The sequence below is a fragment of the Acanthochromis polyacanthus genome, chromosome 5 (genome assembly GCF_021347895.1).
Source record: "Acanthochromis polyacanthus isolate Apoly-LR-REF ecotype Palm Island chromosome 5, KAUST_Apoly_ChrSc, whole genome shotgun sequence".
Classification (NCBI taxonomy): Eukaryota; Metazoa; Chordata; class Actinopteri; family Pomacentridae; genus Acanthochromis; species Acanthochromis polyacanthus.
Window position 1 is genome coordinate 13,687,739 of NC_067117.1, and position 15,300 is coordinate 13,703,038.

Sequence of the window (15,300 nt, forward strand, 5' to 3'; positions counted from 1 at the left end):
GGCAATATATCAATATGTTAAGCTAGTTAATAATTTAAATGTGGTTGCCTCTGTTACATTACTGCTAATTAGTTTATTCTTGGAATAAACCCAGTCCTCTTTCATTTCTGGGCAGAAGATGTGCTCACAATTGCTCTCCATGTATTTAAGTCTTTTGGTCCCAAAATAGGAGAGTCAGGGAGGAGAAAAAAAGAATAGGCTATCTATGGTATAAAAGTGGTTAAATTTACAACTATTTTTACTGCTTCTTTTTCAAATTCTATCTCAGAATTTTGATTTTCAGATTTTTTTAATGATTATTTCCATAACAAAGAGCAGAGTCAGGCAGGAGATGGACCAGAGGCGGCGGCCAGCAGTAATGTTGACCATGCAGGGTCTGCAGAGATGAAAAAAATATGTATCTATGGGTTAAAGTGATTTTGAGGTTAAATTCCACTGCAAGTTTTACTCTTCCTAATGCTATTTCAGAATTTTTCTTACCACGTTTTTTATGTTTATTGCCATAACAGAAAGAGCAGAGTCAGGGAGGAGATGGATCAGAGGCCAGCAGCAGGGACAAGGATGTAGGGTCTTTACAGGTAAGGAGAGATTATAACTTCCTGAAAATAAGATATCTATTGCAGGGAGAAACCAGGCAGTACTGATCATTTCATGTTCAGTGTTTGGCACCTTTGGCTACTCATCCAGTAGATGTTCAAGGGACATTGTTGTCAACTCAACTAGAGTTTGGCCACTAAAACTTTAGATTTTATAGTTTAAAGTTTTATACTTTATAGTTTAAAGAACTAGCCTAGTTGGTCCCCTGGTATTGCACTGTGGCTGTTAGGGATTGTGTGGTTCTTTAGCCACTAAGGACGGTGCAATTAAATGTAAGAGAATGATAAATCGCTCTGAAAAATTTGTCCCCCTCACTTCTGAGATGGTGGTTACGCCCATGGTTGGTCAAGTTCGTCAACACGAGAAACAAGAGAAATTCTGTCAATCAATGATAGAAACGTCACACGTGCAGCTACTATACAAGGTGCTCGGATATTTTTTTACAATGCTGGTTTTGCCACTCAACACTTAGATGCCGGACTTCTGTTCAGCCTATGGATGCTCTAATGAGCGCTGTAAGGAAACAAGAGCTCATGGGATTACTTTTCACATGTAAGATGTATGTAAGGAATAATATATTGTTCGCAGGTTGTCATAGCTAGAGTGAAATAAATGCCGAGAAGACGGATAGAACCCCTCAGCTCTGTGTCTGGCTTCTACCCATGATCTAACCAGCTCTCTACATCATCCTGTGTATTACACAGCTGCTTACCGGTGAAATAACTAATCTGAGACCATTTTTTGTTTAAAATTCGATGTTATGAATCTAGCGTTCCAAGCAACTTACTGCAGTAATTGCTACAAGATGGCGCTTCAGTTAGTAAAGCAACAATACAGGTGACACAGTTGATGAGCTGATGACTGATAATGTTATTCTACAGGATGAGTTGAGAGCAGTTGAATTTTGCTAATCTAATCTAATTTGTGAAGAGATGAGGACTTTAATCCAAGGAAATGGCTCTTAGAAAATTTGTACCCTATCCTGAACATATTTTACTGATTTAGAGTAGTTAAAATAACCAGATATAATTGAGGACTGTAAAAATGGGAAATGGAATTTAAAAATAAACCAGAATAGACACCTTTATTCAACACTTATGAGACAGGAAATCATGGGAGAAAGAGGGGATGTCACATGCAGCAAAGTACTGGGATTTGAACTGTGGTCGGCTGCGTACATGACATTAAACTCCGCTATGCCATAGCCACCCCACACTAGCTTTGTGTCCCATCAAGGCCACCCCTGCAAAAAAGTCCTGGATACGCCACTGGCCAGGATGCAGCCTAAACATCTTGAGGCACTTATAATAATATATGGTGACTTCAATCATGTCACCCTCTCCTCCCACTTGACTGGATTTATCATTCTAAACAACACGGATCATCCACTCATAATATCGTGATGGGCCTCTCTCTTGACTGCAGGACGGAGAGATATAGAAGATCTTTGTACCCACAGCGATCAGGCTTTATAATTCTATAGCAAATAGCAGATGAGCTGACAGACAAATGAATTTCCCTTTTGGGATGAATAAAGTAATCTGAATCTTTATTCATTAATTTAAAAAAATATCATATGGATTACAATAAAATCAACATGATAGATGATTAAAAACAACCAAAACGTTGATCTGAGTCTGAGAATTCAATGAGCGCTTGTGGAGATCTCTTCATTTGTTCTCTCTGAGCTTAGTATGAGATGCATGAACTGAAGCTGGGATGAGAATAGATTGAGTTCTTAGAGAGAGCTCTCTGATTTCTCTGCCTGAGATCACAAAGAGACAGAAAAGTTGAGAAACTCTGAGAATTATATGAGAGCTTGTTGAGATCTCTTCTGAAACTTTAAAGGAGACTAAACTGAGATTTAGTGCATCTTATTGCTCAGGAGAAAAAAATGAGACACAGGAGAAATAAGCCTTAGTCTCAGTTTGGTGTCACACAGATCTCAAAGTTGTCTAGGAGAAGTAAATGAAACATTTTTGAGATCTCTTTTTGAATTTTCTTTTCCTCTGGGAAGCCACTTTTTCCATCCTTCACTCTTGAACTTACTGTGAATATTATTATGCTCATAATTATATTGTTGTTTATTGTTGTTTATTGCTGCTCATACTGTATGCTGTGTGCTGCTGTAACATGTGAAATTTCCCCAGACACGAGGAGTAATAAAGGATTATCTTATCTTATCTTATCTTATCTTATTTAGACCTTTAAAGGACCAGACCGGTGTTTTCATGTAACTTCTATAACTTCTATAAATATATTAAAAGTATTCTTCACAACACAGTTGACCATTATTCTCCAGAAACCTCCTAAGAGGTCACTGGATAAAACAGATGGATGACAAGACAATTAAAGTTGGATTTCAGTCCTGGTTGATTTAGCATCAGGTGTGACTTAATACTGCAGTTAAACCTGCTTGAACAGAGGAGCAATTGGTGTATCTGATTACAGTGTTACAAAACAGCTTTTGTTGTATTTTATAGAAGTAGATTTGATAAACAAATCCATCAGCAATTGACTTTTTCCATCATGTCATGCACAAACATGACTGCACATCATGCTAAATTCATGCTGCTCTCAGTACAAGTAATTTTCCACTGGACAGCAGGTCACATGTTTATTTAACACTTTACTGTGGCTCCTTCTTCTTCCATCACATCCTGCAGTATTTAAAACAGCTGCTGTACAAAACAGGAATGCTCAAGGTTTTCTTGTTTTATACTTTTATACATCCATGCATCAGTTTAATGTGGGACCATTTGCCAGTTGGATGCTTGTAATGCACAGCAGTAGTACGAAATGTTCTGGTTGCCTTTGCACGGATTTCAGCTCTGATACATGTAAATGGAGCAAACAGTAAACAGTGAAGCTGATAGCAGTGAGATAAAACTGAGCTGGATTACATGCATGCCTCATTTGCTGAGAATTTAAGTCCAGAGCAGGAATGCAGACTGCACTTGTGTCAGTGAATACTGCTGTAATTGCTGAATGTAAATGTATTAAATGGCTTTTGCAGAAAAAGCTTGACTATAAATGCTTCAAAAACTCTGGCTTAGTTTATAAAAATCTTAGTGGCCATGTTTATTGTTTATTGTTTATTAACCATGCCTGACGTACGTCAGCGGGGTTACTGCATTCGCTTCAGTATCTGGCTGGCTGGGTAAGTATGTATATGGGTGTGTGTGTATGTGTGTATGTCCGGTCCGATATCTCTGCAAGTGCTGAAGTCAGGATAATCAAACTTGGCACTGAAGATCAGTCTAAGGTCCCCTGCTCAGTTGTGGAGTTAGAGGTCAGCAGATCAAGGTCAAGGTCACAGGGGTCACTAAAAGCTACATGTGTGACGGTAGGAGCTGCACAGTGGCAGCCAGTAGATGGCGTGGTTCTGCCATCTACTGAGGGCTTGTCTAGTTGTCCCCCGCCGCGTGAACGCGCGAAGAGGGGGACCTCGTATTCGCCTCCGTCCGTCCATCCGTATGGACATACGTCCGTACGTACGTCCCGCATCCTTGTCTGCACGATATCTCATGAAGGAATTGTCGGATCTTCGTCCAACTTGATGTCAACATGTATTAGCATGATCCCCCGACACCAGTCAATTTGGGTGACCTTCGCATAATTTTCAAGGTCACACTGAGCGTTTGTTGACTGTTGACCCCATTAGCTCCCACATGTGGTTGCTAGTCTTCCTGGGGTGTCCACACATAAAAATCAAAAATTTCCAAACATTTTCCTGTAGGAAAGTACAGAAAACATTTCAGTTGCAAGCAGACATGGAAATTTCCTCAAGATTTGCTCTAATCTTTCTTTTGTTACTCGTAAATCACCCGATAGTTTAACTTTTTCAGATTACTGTTTGGTAAAACTGGTGGCAAAACAGACATTGGCTTATTTTAAATGGACCCCAGCTGAAAAGGTTGAGAGCCACTGTTTTTGAGGATAAATAAATTATTTTTAATTCTGAGTCAGCTGGCTCTAATTAATTCCTAGTTCTATATGAATCCTTTAGCACGGCCTAGAAACTGTAATAGGACAAATACTCTTCACTGTGAACATCATGCTGGCTTCTAGTCTTGTTGTAGTTGTGAAACTATTATCCATATTACATAATGAAAATTAAATTCTGACCAGAGTTAAAGCTGATGGTATTCTCTAGGAAGGATGAACTGCCTAAATCAAGTTTTCTGGTCTTGTCACAAAATGAATGACTAATGCTTTTCCTTAAGGTGGAAAAACTCATTAAGCCCGTTATTAAAACAGTGCATGATGTTTTTGAATATGAAAAGTTGTAATTTGACTTGGAAAGGTTGAAAGGGAGGTAAACACTAGAATACACAGTTGATTAGCAGTGCAAAAGCATAAACTAGACACTGTGGTGTTTCCAACACACAGAATGCTGCCACATTTTTCTTCCAGGCATCATAAGGCTTTATGTGCTGCTCTGAATTTCTCATCAGCTGTCCTGCTGAATGAAGCCCAGGGCTTCAAAAACAAAGCAGATTAATGGTATTTCAAGTCCATAAAGTGCTCAGAATGATGGACTGTCTCATTGCTGTGCTTTAGAATCAACGGCACTTCATTACGCTCCCAGAGAGACAGAACAGAAAGGGAGAACCGATTAGCTACCTGCCAGAGTAGCCGGTCAGATAATTCCATTGCATTCAGCGATATATAAAGCAACAGCTCATATTATGCGGTTTGTACATGTTTGAGCTTAGCACACATAAAGCACACTTCCTCACTGATTGCTGACAGGCTGCAGAGAATAACCACTGATAGGAGCAGGGAAACGTGTGAGGTCGACGTTATGGTCACACTCATCGACTGTCATCCGCTGTGCTGAAGCTCCAGGAGCTCGAATCCACTGATTCCTCTTTGTTTGGAACATTGAGCTGGAATTGACAGTGAAGGAATAAAAAAGATGTTAGAGAATGTGTGACCTGCAGTGACCTGAGACCAGTCAATTAATTGGAGCTTTTCAGATCAGTTGATCCTGTGATTGTGTGTTGAACAAATTCTCTCCATATCAGTGCTGAGAGGCTGCTATGGGTTTGAATGATTGTCACCCTGAGGCTTTAAACGTATTTCACCTTTAGACTGTATGGAAAAGATGGATGCAGCCTTTGGGACTAAAAGAAGCAGTCAATGCAGCAGTGCCTTCAAATGTTTTTCCTTCAACCAGAAGGGGGCGACTCCTGGTTGCAAAAATATGTCAGACTGAATAGAAATCTATGAGAAAAGGATTCTACTTGTTCCTTGTTTTATTACCTCTGTGAACACTTTCCTAATGAATTTATGGTCTGAATCGCTAATTTCACATCTCCTTCAGTAAATATCGCAATAGTTTTCTAAATTATGCTGCAATTTACAGTAAGATAAAACAAGTATGTTTTATGGCATGGCTACACTATGATTCACAGTGAGTGTGGCGTGTCCTCAAATTCTCATCATGACAAGTTAAAAGAGAATATGAAGTTGCTATCACCACATTTCAAACTCGAGCTTTTAAAATAGCATTCCACAAACCATTTGGTGACATAATGATGGCTGCATCCATCTTTCCTGAGCAGTCTGTGGTTACAGCTCAGCTAAAGATGTCCTTCATTTGACAAAATAGGTCAAAAATCTGTTGACAGACTTAAATTCATTGGAAACTTTGATCACTTGCCAGCACGGATTGATTATATTTTGGTTTAAAAGAAATGTTACTAATATTTGCCTTTTTCTCATAAACCTCTTGAATGGAAAAACAGTTGGCACATGCACACCATAAATGTCAATCATTGTGAGTATTTTAATGCAGATTTCGATCCAGATACTGAAAAGGATCAGTTTCGATTCAATGAAGCCTGGTATGTTGCATTCTTTTACAAAAAATACAGAGCCCAACTGCATTTCAGTTAACACCTCAAAGAAAAACAAGATGATGCCAAAACCACCAAAACTCACCAAAACCATACAAAGTTTATCTAGTAAGTAAGCTTGGACAAAGTGGCCTGAAATACTGAATAGAAATCCTTCAAACGGAATTCACACTGTGCTGCTCTGATGTTATCTTTACTGACTCTCTGTCCTCACTTACATTTTGTTAGACACATAATATTCTTATGCACATCCTTTGAATGATGGGTTTTCAAACTGTGAAATAATGAAATGTCTCCACATCCCGTGAAGCATTCTGTGTCTGCTGTGCAGCTGCTTTCTTTCCAAGAGATGAGGAGATTGATATCTGTCTGTGGTTGGCTTGGTTTAGCAAAAAGACTGGAAACATGAGGAAATAGCTAACCTGACTCTGTCTAAAAGCACCTTATTACACTTTGAAAGCAGCTCTAAAATCCCCAAACTGAATTTTGAAAGTGTGTTGATATCTTTGTTCTCATCTGGCCAGAATCTGGTTTGTTGGTTTCTTCTGCTGCTAATCTGGCTGGTAAAATGTACATGTGTATTTCTCATAGTTAATTTATTCCTTAAAAAACAGAATGACTCAAAGCATGAGAAAAACACTTCAGATATTGCAATCTGTTGCAGGTTGAGATGGCTGTGTGATATTTCAAAAATAATTCTGTTGAGCAGCTTCATTTGCTGCTGTTTCTGCTTTACAGAGGTTCCCTTTGGGAACGATAAAGTATTTATATTCTATTCTGTATTCTATTTATTACTTCCAATTAGTGACATTATGTCAGAAATATGAACTACCCTTAAATTACAACATGAATTCCGGCTTTAAAAAACTGAAAGTGTTGAATGAATCTTTTTGATGTCCTGACGTTTTAATATCCACAATAAATAACGTAAGATGATTATCTATGTTGGAGTTTTTCTTATTTGTTTACTCTTTTATTTGCAATACATATTGGTTGAAAGAGAAACTATATAACACAAACCTTCAAAGAAAAACCAAAACCAAAACCAATCCCATTTCTCCTTTCTTCACCCAGAACATTTTTCATCAAAGCATCTACTTATACTGCACATATTTCCATCTAAGCTATTCTGAAATCTAAACATCAGTGCAACAAAGCAGACAAGCATGAAGAAACACAATAGGGACAACTTTAAAAAAAAAAAAAAAGATTGATAGCCTCAGCGACAATTCAAAATCCATTCAGGGTTTATCACAAAACTTCCATACAGAGAAAATAATGAGATCTGCGGGGGAAAAAAACTAATTACAGAACTGCAACAACAAATGCTCCGTCCTTAAGTGGCAAAAAGAGGAGCGCTGCTGGTGTTTGGAAAGTACGTTTTAACTGAAAGGTTTATAAGCTGTTCAAACAAGGGTGCAATGGTAGAAATATTACATTTAATTAAAAAAATTATGAACACCAAAAAAATGACAATTAATGAATACACTTTTCAAAAAGGTTGAAATGAAATAATCCCAATATGAGCTACGGGTTCAACTTGAAAATTTGAAAATAAGCAATAACTGATTTAAAAATTCCTTCCTCACAGATCCAAGCTGTAAAATGTCAAATCTGAAAGATGCTGCAAATTATGGATCGTTATGTTCAGAAGATTTCAACACTTGAACCTAAATCAGTCAAATTAATGCTTTTAAATTAACAATGGATAAAATGTGACAAATAATTACTGACTCTAGATTTCTCCTGAGCTTTGCAAAGTGTTTTAGCATCTTTCAGCTCATTTTGGTTTTACAGCCAACAACTTGGGGATTTCGGTTCACTCTTGCTGCTGCCATTCTGCCTTTAGCTGCAGCAGGTAAGTGTTGGCGTAAAACCTTTGATATTTCACCACCTGCCCAGCACTAAACAGCAGACAGACACAGTTAGTTATCAGCTGGTGATTAAACTGAGGGCTTTTAGCAGCTCTACAGTCGGACAGTTTCCTCTGGAATTGATAGGGATACAAAAAAATGGAGCCAAAACTGGAATATGATTCGTCGTTGGGCTACTCCAAATGAAGGAGAATGTGGCTCTGTAACTGCTGCATGCATGAATAGGCATCTGTTTGCTAGCAGCTGCACCATATTTCAGTGTTATGTTCGCAGCGTTTTGCCATAAAAGCTTAAAAGAAAGAAGTATCAATGCACATTGGTAGGTCCTTTAACACTTTCCTCCAGCTACTAGCATTCTGGATCTGCATTCAGTGTATGTACGGTATTAAAATGTGTAAAAATGGCAGCAGTTGCATGTTGTTGTCAGTGGTGCTCTGTGTTTCTGTCCACAGGTCAGTGAGGATTGATGAAAGTCAGGATTCAGCGTCTCAGATCGTATCCAGTTCACAGCATAGTTCAGTCTGTGTTTAAAGAATTCGTGCTGCACTTCAGTCTCAAACGTTTGCTTCCTTTGGAGTTTAAATCAAGCCTCCACAGCCCCTCAGGCATTCTTCCCATTTACTGTCCTCATCCTTGTAGTCTGGAGGTTTTGCTGCAGAGAGGATTATAATCACCATGTTCAAACAGTTTCTTGTGTCATTTTATGTCAGTACTTGTAAAGTAGAGTATGTCCTGAATATTATGTCAGTAACGACCTTAAAAGCTGACAAAGAAAGTGAGTGAGACGGAACAGACTTAAATGCTTCCAGTGCTGTCACTATATTGATTTGTTTTTGAGTCTGTTTGTTTTGACTGACTCTTATTTTGCTTGAGGAACCACATTAAAAGTCTGTTGCTCTTCACCAGCAATCATAAAAACATAGAGTAGTCCAGGTTATGTTCAACAAAGGTGGCAGATTAGTCAAAAATATTTGTAATAAGTTGTAGAGGTCTGCTGTCTGGGTCTGCAGTGAAGGAATAAAATGTTACATCGTAAATAATTTAGGGACATTTGCTCTTTTTGCTTTTCACCAGTGATTAAATGAGAACATCATGTTATTATTGAGCTGCAGCTTAGAATCTGTGAGCATAAAGACTGAAATCAGTGAGAAACTTGATACATGGACATGTGTTTGGCATTGACTGTAGCATATTTTATAAAATACCAATAATGAAACAATGCCACAGCAAAACCCTGAAACCTAGAGATAAAACCATTGTAACAACAGATAAAGGTGCATGAAACAGACTCTTTAGTCACACACCTAACTGACTCTAAAACCAGAGGACATCTTTTAGCCTGTTCCTGCACAGCTTTATTGACTTGAGTATTGACTGTTGCATATAGGCTAATTATTGTGGTTTGAGAGTCATCGTTTTGAACTGCCACACATTGATGTTTGTTATTTTCCTGCTCAGTATAACTATAGCTTATGTGCTGTCAAGTGTTTCCTTGTTTGCGTTTTCATACATTACCTTTCAAAAGTTTGGGGTCACCCTCTGTTTTCCATGAAAACTCACACTTTTATTCATGTGCTAACACAATTGCACAAGGGTTTTCTAATCATCAATTAAACTTTCAACATGACCAGCTAACACAATGTAAAACACAGTATGTGGATATTCCATTAAAAATCATCTCTTTCCAGCTGGACTAACCATTTACCACATTAACAATGTCTAGACTGTATTTCTGATTAATTTAATGTCATCTTCATTGAACAAAATGCTTTCTTTAAAAATAAGGACATTTCTAAGAGATCCCAAACTTTTGAACGGTAGTGTTTATGTGGGTATGTTTTTGACAATCAGCTACTAAATTAATAATTGGATTACATAAGTGGTTGGTAATAATCTGATGATTCCTATACATATATTTCTTTGATAATTTCTTTACTTTTTGCATTTTTTTTGTTATCAAACTGAATTTATTAGACTCAATCCACCGTCATGGCAGAGGTTTTGTAGTAATGGCAGATAAAATCGTACATGCCATGGTCACAATGTGTCGGTACTGACTGAGTTTAAATTCTAACTCTCATTGTAACTGGTGTTGTTGATCTACATACTTTTAGAAGTTTGCATATGGAGATGTTTTTAAGTTAACTAAAAAGAAGTTGAACAGTTATCATTACTCTGTCAGCTAACTTGCTGATCAAACACAGATGACTAAAAATAAAGTTTGATTTTTACAAAATGAATCACACTCTATGATATTCTAACCTGTTGCTCCTTGAATCTTTTTTGAGAGAGATGCCACACTGACTTGACTCCCTCAGTCTCTGTAACTTTAAAACATCTCTTCCAGACTGACTTTGTGCTCCATGTGAGATTTTGCCTTTGCAAGCATCTGCCTTATCCACATGCTGTGGACAGTCGGCATCGGTATTTGGATTTGCAGCCATGTCTTGGGGCTATTTCCTTTCTTTCTTCCTTTTGCTTTCCCCTGGCAGCTTTTAGTTGCCAGAAATAATAAAAAAAAACAGCTGGCATGTCCACTGTGCCGGCTGGGAGTGGAAGCGACACTCACACTGCTCTGCTGTCACACTTAAATGTTCATCATCGGAAATGCTTCTCTCACCAAACACTGCTAATCAATTAGAGTGTCAGTACTGATAAAACAGGGTTTCGTATTGTTTTTAACAGCAAGGTACTGCAATACCTTTCTAGTATCTCTGTACTGTGCAGCACTATGTCAAAAAGATCTTCAGTCCTTCTTCTCACAGGTTTTCATCAGGTTTTCAGGTCACCTTTTCCTCAGCCCTTTTGAACAACCATGAACACTACTGATGTTTAATGCAGTCAGATGCATCTTCACAAGTAGTTTAGATATAGAGTTCATTCACACCATGTGACAGGTGACAACCTGAGAGTCAGCCATGATGACACAGGAAGGATGTGAGGAGAACATTTTCAGTAGCTGTTTTCCCTCTTCTTTTCTTTTCAAATCATTTGGCTTCCCTTTAAACCCTCCTGTTGTCTTCATTTGCGGGCACCAAAAACATTGTTTCCTTGTCTGAAAAAAATCCAAAAATTCCCCAAATTTCCGAAAATTTGCAAAACCTTTAGGAAGAAAATTCCAATAATTCCTAAAAGTTTCCCTTAAAAAATATTTTTTTTAAAATCCCCCAAATGTGGCAAGAAAATTCTTGTAAATATTTTCAAAAAATGAGTAAAAATCTTCCAAAAAACCCTAAAAATATCTAGTGATTACACATGTATCAGTAAAACCTCTAATATTTCAACCAAATCAACCAAAATCAAATGAATTTTGCTGGATTTTGGTAGATTTTTTTGTAAATATTCTTGAGAATTGTTTTTAACCTTTATTTTTTTCTTCCAAAAATGTTCAAAGATTTCCCCAAAATGCTGAAAATGTGGACATCAGAAGTTTCACTGTGAAAATATTTTTTTTTCTCCACATTTTCAAACTATAAGACAGGTCAATTTTGACCCGCGAGTCAACACGAGGGTTAAGGATGGGTATAAACAAATGCCTTTTCAAATGTCCTGTTTTTAAGGAAAGCTGTATTAAAGACCCTCCTTTGTAATGCTCATTTTGCTTTGTCCTCCTGTTGCTGTGGATAAGACATTGTTGTGTCTTCATCATCTTTCTTTATTCATTGTATTATAAAGCGTCCATGTCAGCAGTGATAGACTCCATCTCCACTGTGACCCTCAACAGGGTTCAGCAGGTATAGCAAACAGATGGATAGATGGTTTATAATGCAGCAGTTCTTCTACTTATTTACCTGTGAACTCTTCTGCATTTCAACATCTGTTGCTTTTCAGTAAATTAATTATCTGTGTCCTGAGGCAGGCATAGTTTTACTCACCCAATCCTCTAAAACATTAACCTCATGTGGTCTCTTTCACCTTCAACTGCCGTCCACCTAGAATCTAAACTGTCCAGTTTCTTCACAAATAATCTGTGCTTTTTGTCACCATATCCACAGAAGAATTCTGACATCTGAACAAAATGAGAAACTGTCAAGAAATTTCTTTCTATTCCGTGTTTTATACTGGTGTCTGAAATCACCTCCTCTCTGATATTGTTTGTTTTCTGTGTGTATGTTACATGTGAACGCACTTTTAGCTTTCTGTCCTGCAGTGAAGCCAGCCTCATGCATCCACCTGTCTAATCCCACAAACACACACACACACACAAACACACAGAAGCAGTCAGTGCTCGGATGCTGACTGAAGCAATAACGAGACAGGTAGAGGACCGAGGGAGGACGCTGAGCTGTGTTTCTGCCTCGTATTCCTGCCTGAGGCGAAAACACACAGGGGGAGGAGCAGTGTTGGTTTGGGAGGATTACGGTTCAAATCTCTGCCTCCAGACATAAATCCTGGTTCCAATATAAGTAACACTTAAGTGTTGTTTGTTGCAGATGCTTGATAGATAAAAAAATTTCACCAATGGATAAAAATTCTCAGAATAGCTTTTTTTAAAAAACAAGCATTTACAATATTAATTCAAACAAGCCTGTCTGAGTTTGTGTAGCTGTGTTAGTGTAACACATCTCCAAACAGGGCTGATTAATGCCAGATATAAAGCAGAATCTCAGCACCTCATGGAGCTGCTGTGTTACACAAGTGTACCAGTTTTCAGCTGGATATTCCAAAGCACTCTGGTTTTTATGTGGGTGTGATGCAGCCGTACCAATTTTCTCCAAGTTTCACACATTTGTAGCTTACAGGTTCTCAACAATTTTGAGTCCCACATATATCAATCAATCAAACTTTATTTATATAGCATTTTTCATACAACTAAAATTCAACACAAAGTGCTTTACAACATTTAAAAACATTTAAAACAAGATATAGACAATTAAGCTGAGGTAGGCAGGATTTTTTTGGTGTCACAGTGAAAATTTCCACACTAACCTTTCACCATTATATAAGTTAATTGATCTCCTCTTGGCTCTGTTTTCAGGCTTTAGAAAGTCTTTCCCATAAGTACAGTTTTAAACATAAGCAGTTCAGAGTGGGAGCAGGATGATGCAGTAGGTTAGGATGGAGGAAGAGAGTGGGGTTCAAATCTGATGTGAAGTCACAGGTGCGTGCTGATGTTTAATTTGACTGTTTTTGTGTATTTGTGGAGAGCTCTCATGTGTTTTCAACTTTTTCTGATTCATGCCTACTGCAGTTTTAATGAGCTTTATTTGTTATCTAAGGTTCAGCAGCAACACCTCAACCCACCCACCTGAGAGACCCATAACCTCATTGTCCATGTGAAACGTCCTGGATTCCATTGGAGTATTTTGGGGTGTTGCATTGCTTGCTTGTTGCCTGCTCTCCATTTGCATGAAGTTGAGGTCTCGGCTACTTTATGCAGATGAGGCTTGTTGAGTGGAGGTCTGACGCCTCTTGAAACTTGCGGAAAACCTCCAAACTAGCTGTTGTTAAACTAAAATGAGGACAGATTCGGCAACTGCAATTCTTATTTCTTGCTTAAAATGTTTTCAGAAATGCTTTTCGCTGGACTATTTTCATAATCAGTCCCTCGAGCAAGACACCAAGTTGGTCTGATGCCTGGTTTTTAGTGAAGGTAAAGCACCTGTTGTCACGCCATCTAGTGGCCTGTTAGTGATACGCCTATCAAATGTGTAATGTTAAGAAACAACCTTAAAGATGCCCCTGTGGACACCTTGAGTCTCTTTCTCGCGGCGTCCCAGATCAACTATTTAAATGACCTCCATATCCACCATCACCCCAGCATCCCACATTCATCCACAGCATCCTTCCCTCATTAAATCTCTGAGCTTGTTTCGCATTTCACATGTTGTAACCGTCGACATTCTCACATCAGGGGGCGCTGCAGAAAGACGTTAACCAGATTTTCATTAGCTTCATTTCGAAGGACAATCAGTCGAAAAATATCCTCAGGCGTTGATGAACTTGTTTTAAAATGCTGATATACAAACTACTGCATGAGAAAAAGCGTTAAAGATGTTCCTCGTTCATGTGATGTGATCTGGAAGGTCCAGAGAAAGCTAATATGTGCTGTGTAAAGTTCTCCTCTGCATGTCAGTGACTAACAAATCAGCATGATGTCTTTATCTGTGCTTCTGTTCTGCTCAAACCTGAAAATACATTATGACACATAATGTTCTGTATGATGTTTTTAATAACATTAATCTTCTCTTTATTAGTGTTATAGCTGCGCGTGCCTGTATGTGATTTCATGTTGTTACCGGCCTTGTCTGTGTCTTTGTCTGCCTTCTCTGTTCAATGTGTTTCAGGATGTGCATGACAGCGTGCTGCATTCGTTTTTACGTGTAATTAACAGCTACAGAACCTTCATGTCACCAGATTTATCTCCATGACAGCTGAGCAAAATCCATCCCTTTCGTTAATCAGTTAATTACTTTATTCATTTTTTTAAACAAAAAGGCAAAAAAAAAGGAAAAAGGATTGGTGTTTTTGTATAGTTCATATTAAATATTGCTGGTTTTGGACTGTTGGTCAAAGTAAATGACACTGAAACATCACCCTGGATTTTTTGAATCTGTTCTGGGTATTTTTCACCATTTTCTAGAGAGTAGTGAAATGAAATGCAGCAAATTTCCAAGACAGCCAGGAACCAGACCAGAGACTCGCTGCTCTGGGAATTTGCACCCATCTGTTATGCACCCGAATTACTCAGCTATCAGGTCGCCTCATTTTTTTCAAATTTCTGATCACTCATACACCAAACAATTAGTAATTTACTAAAATCTGCAATTAAATACAAATTTTAAGCAGTCATTAGTTGCAGTTTTGATAGTTTTGTCTTTTGTGCTTGGAGGCAACACAAATTCAATAAAAACATTTTTTCTACAAACATGTTGTTTTCTACAAACATGTTTGGTGTCTCAACTTCACAACTTAATGTTTTAATTTGCCTGCTTTATGGTTTTTGGGGGAAACTCTGAGCCCCT